Here is a 10,424-nt window from a genome sequence, read left to right on the forward strand (position 1 = left end):
TGAAGATCTCTCCTTAATTCCCCTTCAGGAGTTTTGGGTTTTCTTTACGTTTTGTATTCTTTATTCTTATAAGATTTTTTCTTATTTAGTTATGAACTAAATCCCCTAAATGCCTAAGGGGAATGAAACCTAAGACGAATCTTGTTATTATGTTCTGAATCAGATGATAAATACTTAACTTGTTCTTAATTATGTGTTCTTAATTCTTGTTTTGATATCCCAGGATATTGATTCAAGACACGCTCTTATTCAGAGGAGGAATAGTCCCTGTCTAAGAGTACTTTTGTCATAATTAATCGGAGTTGATTGCGCGCCTAGAAATAGGGTGACAAGATTTTGCCGATTAGGGTGAAACCTAATAAGGGGATCCATAGATCGAGTTAATGCAACCCTAGAGTGTTAATTAGAGAAAAGTCTCGGTTATTCAATCTAGGGTTTAGACGTTATTAGTCTTGAATAGAGATAACAACATAACTTAGGGATCTCTACGGAATAAGTTAAGTGAATAAATCGTCCGGTTCGGAGCTAGGATAACAAGTAAAGTCTAGGTGGATTTTTCCTTAGGTATTGTCTCAAGTCAATCGATTTTCCCAAAAGCAATTCCCCAATTCTTTTCTCTGTGTGTTTTTAGTTTAAATAAATAAATTAAAACAAACCCTTTTATTCTTAGGCTAGATAATAAAGAGATAGTTATTACTAGTACTTTTGGTTCCCTTGGGCACAATATCCGAGTCTTGTCGTTACTATACTATTGTTCGATAGGTGCGCTTGCCTTTTCATCATGATAATAGTTAGTCTAGGTTTGATCTTCATTATAAATATTTATTACTTGTTATGAATCACGCGATCAAGTTTTTGGCGCCGTTGCCGGGGAGCAGAAACATTAGGAACACTAAATTTTTATTACTTTAGCCATTTATTTTTCTTGCAATTTTATTTTATTTTATTATTTATTAATTTACTTTTTCTCTCTCTTGGCAGGTTTTTATAGTTTATGACTAGAAGAAACCCGTCAGGACCATTACTTTTTTACAAGAAATTGATCGCACAGTTCATAGAAATCAAAGAGAAATAAGACGTAGTTTACGATACACGGAGAACGAGCGAGAAGACGATACTCAACCCCTAACCGAAGAGATGGCCGAAAACCCAGGTGATCAGCTGCCTCCTGCAATTGCAGCTAATCCAAATCCTACTCCACGTACTATGTATAACTATGCTAAACCTTCTTTAACAGGAACTGAGTCTAGTATAGTTAAACCTGCTATTGCTGCGAATAATTTCAAACTAAAGCCTAACACAATTCAGATGATAAAGTAGTTTGTTCAGTTTGATGGTTTGCAGGATGAGGATCCCAGCACGTATTTGGCGAATTTTCTTGAATTTTGCGATACATTCAAAATCAATGGCGTTTCTGATGATGCAATTCGTCTTCGGTTATTTCCCTTTTCACTGAGAAACAAAGCTAAACAGTGGTTGAATTTGTTACCACGAGGGTCTATCACTACTTGAGAACAAATGACCGAGAAATTTTTACTAAAATATTTTTCACCGGCTAAAACGGCTAAATTGCGTAATGATATCTCTTCTTTTGTGTAGATGGATTTAGAAACACTTTACGATGCATGGGAGAGATACAAGGACTTACTGAGAAGGTTCCCTCACCATGGGTTACCTCTATGGCTTTAAGTACAAACATTCCACAATGGTTTGAATCCCTCAACTCGGCAAATGGTTGACGCAGCTGCTGGCGGAACCATTAACAATAAAACACCGGAAGATGCCTGAGTTTATAGAGGAGATGTCACTGAATAACTATCATTGGCAAGTTATGAGGACAAAACCAACGAAAACAGCCGGTGTTTATAACATCGATTCAGTCACCATGCTCTCTAATCAGGTAGAACTTCTCAATAAAAAGATTGACGGTTTGCTTGGTTCTACGCAGAGACATCTAGTAATAAGGTGTGACTCAAGCGGAGGAGGTGTGCATACAGGATACCAATCCTTCAATCCTACAACTAAAGAAGAACAAGTCAACTATATGGGTAATAATAACTTTAGATCTCAAAATAACCCATACAGTAATACTTATAATACAGGTTGGAGGAACCACCCAAATTTCTCCTAGGGTGGTCAAGGAAATCAAAAGCCACAAAATCCTCAGGGTTTTCAACAACCACCTTACAACAAGAGAAGAAACGAAACCTTGAAGAGATACTTTCTAAATTCATCTCGGTGTCAGAAACCCGTTTCCAAAATACCGAGACAGCACTTAAGAGTCAACAAGCATCGATCCAAGGACTAGAAACTTAGATAAGCCAGCTTTCTAAACTAATCTCGGAAAGACCACCAGGAAATTTATTTAGTAATACCAAATCCAGGGAGCATGTTAAAGCAGTTACACTAAGGAGTGGGAAAGTGTTAGCAGAATCTAAAAAAAAGTTAGCACAAGAAGCCGTGGAAAGCGAAAGGAGGGAAGAAAAACCCGAAAATAGTGACAAACCAGTACTAGAGGAATATTCACCACCGGTTCCATATCCATCAAAATTAAAAAAAGATCGCATTGATACACAATTTGGTAAGTTTCTTGAACTTTTTAAGCAATTACATATCAACTTACCTTTTGTTGAAGCTATCTCACAGATGCCTACATACGCAAAATTTTTGAAGGAGCTTTTAACAAATAAAAGGAAGTTTGAGGACTTATCTACAGTAGAACTCAACGAGGAGTGCTCTGCCATACTCCAAAATAAGCTCCCAACCAAACTAAAATATCCAGGAAATTTTACTATCCCTTACTTAATTGGTAATTTGAATATTGAAAAAGCACTAGCTGATTTAGGCGCTAGTATTAATTTGATGCCTTATAAAATGTTCAAACAGCTTGGTCTTGGGGAACCTAAACCCACTAGGATGAGTATTCAATTAGCCGATAGATCGGTTAAATATCCCAGAGGTATTATAGAAGATGTACTCGTAAAAATAGATAAATTTATATTCCCTGTTGATTTTGTCGTGCTTGACATGGATGAAGATGTGGAAGTACCCTTAATTTCAGGGCGCCCATTCCTAGCCACTGCTAGAGCCGTGATTGACGTGGGTGACGATAAATTGGTACTTAGAGTAGGTGACGAAGAAATTATGTTTAAAATTTATGATGCTATGAGATTCTTTAGCGAACAAGATGATTCATGTTATTTCGTGGACTCTATCGATCATATTACTCAAGACTCTTTTCTGGAAATTGTACAAGAGGAAACGACAGAACCGTGTCCAGCTCAAGACGAGGAGATAGGTGAGGAACCTAATAAGCATCCGTCAAGACAAGTAGAATATGAGGGTATTAAGATCAACGATGAACTTAAGCAAAAACCCTCGATTGAGGAGCCTCCCAAACTGGAACTTAAACAATTACCAAACCATTTAGAATATGCATTCCTTGGAAATAATTCTACATTACCAGTTATTATTGCTTCTAATTTGCAACCCAAGGAGAAAGAGGAATTAATCCAAGTATTAAAAGAACATAAGAAGGCTATAGCATGGAAAATTTCTGACATTAAAGGAATCAGTCCTTCTTTTTGCACCCACAAAATTTTAATGGAAGATGAATACAAACCATGTGTGCAAGCTCAAAGACGTTTGAACCCCAACATGAAGGAAGTTGTAAAAGCCGAGGTAGTTAAACTTCTAGATGCTGGAATTATTTATCCTATTTCTGACAGTTCTTGGGTAAGTCCAGTGCAGGTTGTCCTCAAGAAAAGAGGCATGACGGTTGTAACCAACTAGAAGAATGAGCTAATCCCAACAAGAACAGTTACAAGATGGAGAGTTTGCATAGACAACAGGAAACTAAATGACGCCACAAGAAAAAATCACTTCCCCTTGCCATTCATTGACCAAATGTTAGAAAGATTATCCGGACACATGTATTACTGCTTCCTAGATGGACTCTCTGGTTACTTCCAAATCCCAATAGCTCCTAAAGATCAAGAAAAGACGACATTCACATGCCTATATGGTACATTCACTTATCGTAGAATGCCTTTTGGATTATGTAATGCCCCTGCTACTTTTCAGCGTTGTATGATAGCTATATTTGACGAACTTGTGGAAGATATCATGGAAGTCTTCATGGATGATTTTTCGGTATTCGTAGGTGCAATTTTGGGACAGCGAAGAGACAAGCATTTTCAACCTATCTATTACGCTAGCAAAACCTTAACTGCTATACAAGAAAACTATACTATGGAAAAAGAGTTACTAGCTGTGGTTTTTGCTTTTGATAAATTTCGATCATATCTCATATTGTCTAAAGTTGTTGTTTACATTGACCATTCCACCCTTCACTATCTTTTAACTAAAACTGATCAAAACCTTGACTCATCCAATGGATTCTCCTTTTGCAGGAATTTGACTTGGAAATTCAAGACAATAAAGGAGCTGAAAATCTAGCGGCTGATCATCTGCCCAGGCTCGAGAAAACCAATACTAGAGAACTAGATAACGTGGAAATGAATGATTAGTTCCCTGAAGAACAATTATTCGCTATATCTAACTCCGAGATACCTTGGTTTGCAGATATCGCGAATTTTTTAGCTGCTAACATTATCCCAAAAGGGTTAACACACCAACAAAAGAAGTGATTCTTTAATGATGTAAAAAACTACTTTTGGGATGATATATTTCTGTTTTGCAGATGTACAAATCAAGTCATCAAAAGATGCGTTACAGGATCAAAAATATCAAAAATATTGGAACACTGCTACTCAGGGCCAACTGGAGGACACTATAGTGGAACAAAGACCGCACACAAAATACTTGAATCAGGTTTTTATTGGCCTTCGTTATTCAAAGGCGCTATCAGGTATGTTACTTTATGTGACAAATGCCAACAGACAGGTAACATATCTAAACATGATGAAATGCCTCAACACTTTATGCTTTCTTGTGAAATATTTGACGTGTGGGGTATCGATTTCATGGGCCCATTCCCCAGTTTATTTGGAAATAAATATGTCTTAGTAGTAGTTGACAAAATGTCCAAATGGGTAAAAGCTCAAGCTCTACCTACTAATGATGCTAGAGTGGTAGTAAGTTTCCTTAAAAAACTCTTTTCGAGATTCGAAACACCTAGAGCAATTATCAGCGACAGGGGCACTCATTTTTGTAATACCTAATTTGAAAAAACCCTTAAGAAATACGGAGTTCATCATAGAACGACCACCCCATACCATCCTCAAACTAATGGACAAGCTGAAGTAGCAAACCGAGAACTCAAACGGATCCTTGAAAAATGGTAGAATCAAACAGAAAAGACTGGGCAACAAAAATAGACGATGCCTTATGGGCTTACAGAACCGCTTTTAAGACTCCTATAGGGACATCACCTTACAGACTTGTTTATGGCAAAAGTTGTCATCTCCCATTCGAACTAGAGCATAAAGTTTTTAGGGCTATTAAATTTCTAAACCTTGATCCCAAACTTGCAGGAAAAAAATAGGTTGATGCAGCTGAAGGAGCTAGATGAATGGCGAGCCAATGCATACGAAAATTCACGCCTATACAAGGAAGCAACAAAGCGGCGCCATGACATTCGTTTATAGCAAAGGAAATAATTTGAAGTTGGAGATCTTGTTTTACTATACAACTCAAGACTCAAATTATTTCTCGGGAAACTAAAATCACGATGATCAGGACCCTTCGTAATTCAATCTATTCATCCATATGGCACGATATGGTACTTTCAAAGTAAATGGACAACGTCTCAAACTTTATAATGGTGAGGATTTTAAAGTCGATGGAGAGGAACTACAACTCCACCGGAGAAGGTTATCCATGACTGCCATGTCCTGCTCGACCACGACCATAGCTACCACTAGATATAATATTCTTTTGGCACAGGACTTATGGCCTAATAAACCTCTACGACTGTCGGAGTATCCTCATCCACTCTCAAACCGATCACTCTCCAAAACTCTAAGTTTGAGGAATTCATCATACAGGAAGTTTCACTTCTCTCCCTATCTTATTTTTATTCTCTAACATCTATCATTGTACATTGAGGGCAATGTACATCTTAAGTGTGAGGGGGTATTTATTTCACTATAAGAAAAAGATCCCTGAATAATCACCTTGTTCTCATGAAAAACTCGCATATCATATTTAGGATAAATTTTAATTGATTTATGATTTTGATTGATATATTTTGAATTAAAACATAGGGATTTATGCATTGATTATTTAAACTTTAAGACATTAGAAAATCAAGCATGATAAGTTTATTTTTAAGAAATTAAATTATAGGTTGTTTCCCCAAGTCTAGGTATTACTTTGAATTAGAATTCACGAGTCTAAACATCAAAAAGCCATAATTTTTTGTAATATTTTTGAGCCTTTTGAGCATCTATTCATCCTTTCATGCTCACTTTTATTATTGCTTTGAGTGCATCAGTATTGAACTATAATTCTAGAACTTGCTTGATTATGCATGTCGAGACCACACCATTTGATTTGATATTATCAAAATGATTAAGGCACTTAGGATTAACCCACTCATGCCATGAAAAGCCTACCTCCACGATTAACCCCTAGTAAAACCCCTTGAGCCCAACAAACCAATTCTTGTATTACCCTTAATATTAACCTTTAACCTATTATTGTTAAAATCCCTTAAATTAATCCCTATTTTTGTCGAGATTTGAGTTGAATGGATTGCCTAGCTATGTTTTGTTCTTGATATTTAGTCTATATTATTTAACTTGTTCTTAAAATAAACACAACTATGTATGCATATCTGTAATTTCATATTCTGAGCGAAGCTCTATTGTACGCAAGCGAAGATTAACTCTTTTTCTAGTTAGGCAACTTTTCAATTCAATCTCGATTCTAACCCTTTCTTTCAGCTTGTGACCACAGCCCCTAACCAAGCCTCATTACAACCCTCTAAAGACCTTTTGACTGATGTATCATCTTAAAATTAAAGTGGTGGAGATTTGATTTTCATGCAAGCCTATGGTAATGACTTTCCATTATTGACTATTGAGTGCTTCTTTTATTATCCTTAAAACAACTCGAGTGATTTAAGTGAATCTTTAGTGAGGATGTAAAGCTCTGTGATATTCTGAATTAAACGTAATTACTTAGATGAGGGAAAACACTTATATTTTTGGGATAAAATGCTCAACTTGGAATGATTGAAACTTTTATGTTCTTTTAGTTAAATTATGAATGTATGATTACCTATGGATTAATTTGAGATATTAGTGATAGAAATTATAAGTTGAGAAGGATTTATTCTGATTATGAGTTGAGAATTTTTCTTGAGGACAAGCAAATGCTTAAGTGTGGGAGTATTTGATAAACCGTAAATTATACATATGGTTTTGGTTAAGTTGAGCAAGTGTGAGTTTTGGTCAAGAGATGTCACTTTTTTAGGACATGTGGCTTCTATCGAGGTTATCCGTGTAGAACCTAAAAAGATTGAGGTTGTCTCAAGTGGAAACAACCTAAGAATATGCTTGTGATAAACCGTAAATTATACATATTTTTACCCCATATTTAATACATTTTATAGATGATTTCTCATTAGAATTGGTGAATTCGATGCTCCTAATGCTTTAATTTCATGTTTTGTACTCAGTAGAGCACCAAGAGTCAAAAGGAGCCAAAAACAAGCTAAAAAGGGACAAAACGGACCAAATCGAGAAGATGACACGGCTTAAGGCTTGCCACACGGGTAGCTCACACGCCCGTGTCTTTCAAGGGTGTCGACCAAGGCTTTTACGATTCACACGGCCTGGCCATTGACCTACACGACCGTGTGCAATTTAACGAATTGAACACGGCCTGGCAATCACGTCACACGGGCGTGTCCCTGCTGAGCCCAAGTTAAGTCCAATTCGGAAAAGGCCGCTTTGGAAGGTTTATAGGCATTCCAAAGCCTATAAATACGCACTAGAGGAGGAGAAAAGGGGAGACGGAGAAGAGGGGTAAGGTATTACCCCAAGGAAGCCGATTGATCCATCTCAGAAGCTAGATTCATCATCAGGACTAAAGATCTCTCCTCAATTCCCCTTCAGGAGTTTTGGATTTTCTTTACGTTTTGTATTCTTTATTCTTTTGAGATGTTTTCTTATTTAGTTATGAACTAAATCCCCTAAATACCTAAGGGGATGAAACCTAATACGAATCTTGTCATTATTTTCTGAATCGTATGATGAATATTTAACTTGTTCTTAATTATGTGTTCTTAATTCTTGTTTTGATATCCCAGGATACTGATTCAAGACACGCACTTATTCAGAGGAGGAATAGACCCTGTCTAAGAGTACTTTTGTCATAATTAAGCGGAGTTGATTGCGCGCCTAGAAATAGGGTGACAAGATTTTACCGGATTAGGGTGAAACCTAATAGGGGGATCCATAGATCGAGTTAATGTAAACCTAGAGTGTTAATTAGAGAAAAGTCTCAATTATTCAATCTAGGGATTAGACGTTATTAGTCTTGAATAGGGATAATAACATAACTTAGGGATCTCTACGGAACAAGTTAAGTGAATAATTGTCCAGTTTGGAGCCAAAATAACAAGTAAAGTCTAGGTGGATTTTTCCTTAAGTATTGTGTCAAGTCAATCGATTTTCCCAAAAGCAATTCCCCAATTCTTTTCTCTGTGCGTTCTTAGTTTAAATAAATTAATCAAAACAAACCCTTTTATTCTTAGGCTAGATAATAAAGAGATAGTTATTACTAGTACTTTTGGTTCCCTTGGGTACGATATCCCAGTATTGCCATTACTATACTATTGTTCGATAGGTGCGCTTGCCTTTTCGTCGTGATAATAGTTAGTCAAGGTTTGATCTTTATTATAAATATTTATTACTTGTTACGAATCACGCGATCAGCTTGAGATCTTGAGTTTTCTCGGTTTAGCGAGTTACTATCAGAGATTTGTAGAGGGGTTGTCATTGATCGCAACTCCTTTTAACTAAGTTGTTGCACAAGAACATAACTTTTGTGTAGATTGATGAATAGCAATCGAGCTTTGAGAAGTTCAAATTTGTTTTAACTTAGGCACCCATTTTGATGCATCCTCAATCTGATAAAGAGTTTGTTGTGTATAGTGATGCTTCTCACATTGGTTTGGGTTGTGTTTTGATGCAAGGTGGTAACTTGTAGCTTATGCATCTTGACATCTTAAGCCACACGAAGGTAACTATCCTATGCATGATTTTGATATAGCTGCGGTTGTCTTAACATTGAAAACCTAGAAGCATTATTTATATGGTGAGAAGTGTATTATCTATATTAATCATGAGAGTCTCAAGTTCCTCCTTACTCAAACGGAGTTGAATATTAAGTAATGTAGATGGATTGAGTTGCTTGAGGATTACGGTTACGTAATAGAGTATCATTCTGGTAAGGCCAATGTTGTGGCCAATGCTCTTAGTCGGCGATTGATGTTTATATTGGAGGCGATGTTTGCTCGCCTAAGTCTGTTTGAGGACAATGGATTGTTAGCTGAGTTACAAGTTAAGCTACCATTGATTGATCAGATTCGAGATAAGTAGTTAGTGGATGATTCTCTAGTCCCATGGTTTCAACAGGTTGAAAATGGTAGGACTTTTGATTTTGGGTTGAATGGTGAGGGTGTTATGTTTCGGACGTCAGATTTGTGTGCTAATGATGCTGAGTTGAGTTAGTCTATATTTTTGGAAGCATATAGTAGTCCTTATGCTATGCACCCTAGTGGGAATAAAATGTATCTAGATCTACGAGAGTTATATTAGTGGCTCAATTTGAAATAAAAGGTAACTAACTTTGTTTGTCGTTATCTGACGTGCCAACAAGTTAAGGCTGAGCACTAACTGCCTTCAGGTTTGCTTTAACCCATTAATATTCCTTTTTGGGAATGGGAGTGTGTGACTATGGACTTCGTTAGTGTGTTTCCCTTAATACCCACTAAAAAGGATATTATTTGGGTCATCGTGGATTGGTTGACCAAGTATGCTCATTTTCTTTCAATTAGGACTGATTATTTTCTATAGAAGCTAGCGAAGCCATATATATATGAGATTGTTAGACTGCATGAAGTTCTGGTATCAATTATCTTTAATAGAGACCTCAATTTACATTACAATTTTATAAGAAATTGCATGAGACTTTGGGTAATCGATTGGAATTTAGTACTATATTCCATCCTTAGGTTAATGGGCAATCTGAGAAAATGATTTAGATATTAAAAGATATGCTATGGACTTGTGTTATCAACTTCTGTGGTAGTTGGGAGGATTTTTTGTCATTAATTGAGTTTATACATAATGATATCTTTCAGTCCAGTATTTAGATGGCACCTTACTAGGCTCTTTATGGTCGTAAGTGTCGCATCCTTTTGTGTTGGACCGAGTTGGGAGAAAGGAGGA

At 36.5% G+C, this 10,424-nt stretch overlaps 1 non-coding gene across 1 annotated transcript; it reads right to left on the reverse strand.

Moving 5' to 3' along the window:
• Positions 1 to 1,566: 1,566 nt before the first annotated feature.
• Positions 1,567 to 1,673, reverse strand: LOC121228631 (small nucleolar RNA R71). Its single transcript, XR_005926207.1, has one exon. It is a non-coding gene; the product is annotated as a small nucleolar RNA R71 (small nucleolar RNA).
• Positions 1,674 to 10,424: the final 8,751 nt, after the last annotated feature.

This window comes from Gossypium hirsutum, chromosome A04 (assembly GCF_007990345.1).
Source record: "Gossypium hirsutum isolate 1008001.06 chromosome A04, Gossypium_hirsutum_v2.1, whole genome shotgun sequence".
Classification (NCBI taxonomy): Eukaryota; Viridiplantae; Streptophyta; class Magnoliopsida; order Malvales; family Malvaceae; genus Gossypium; species Gossypium hirsutum.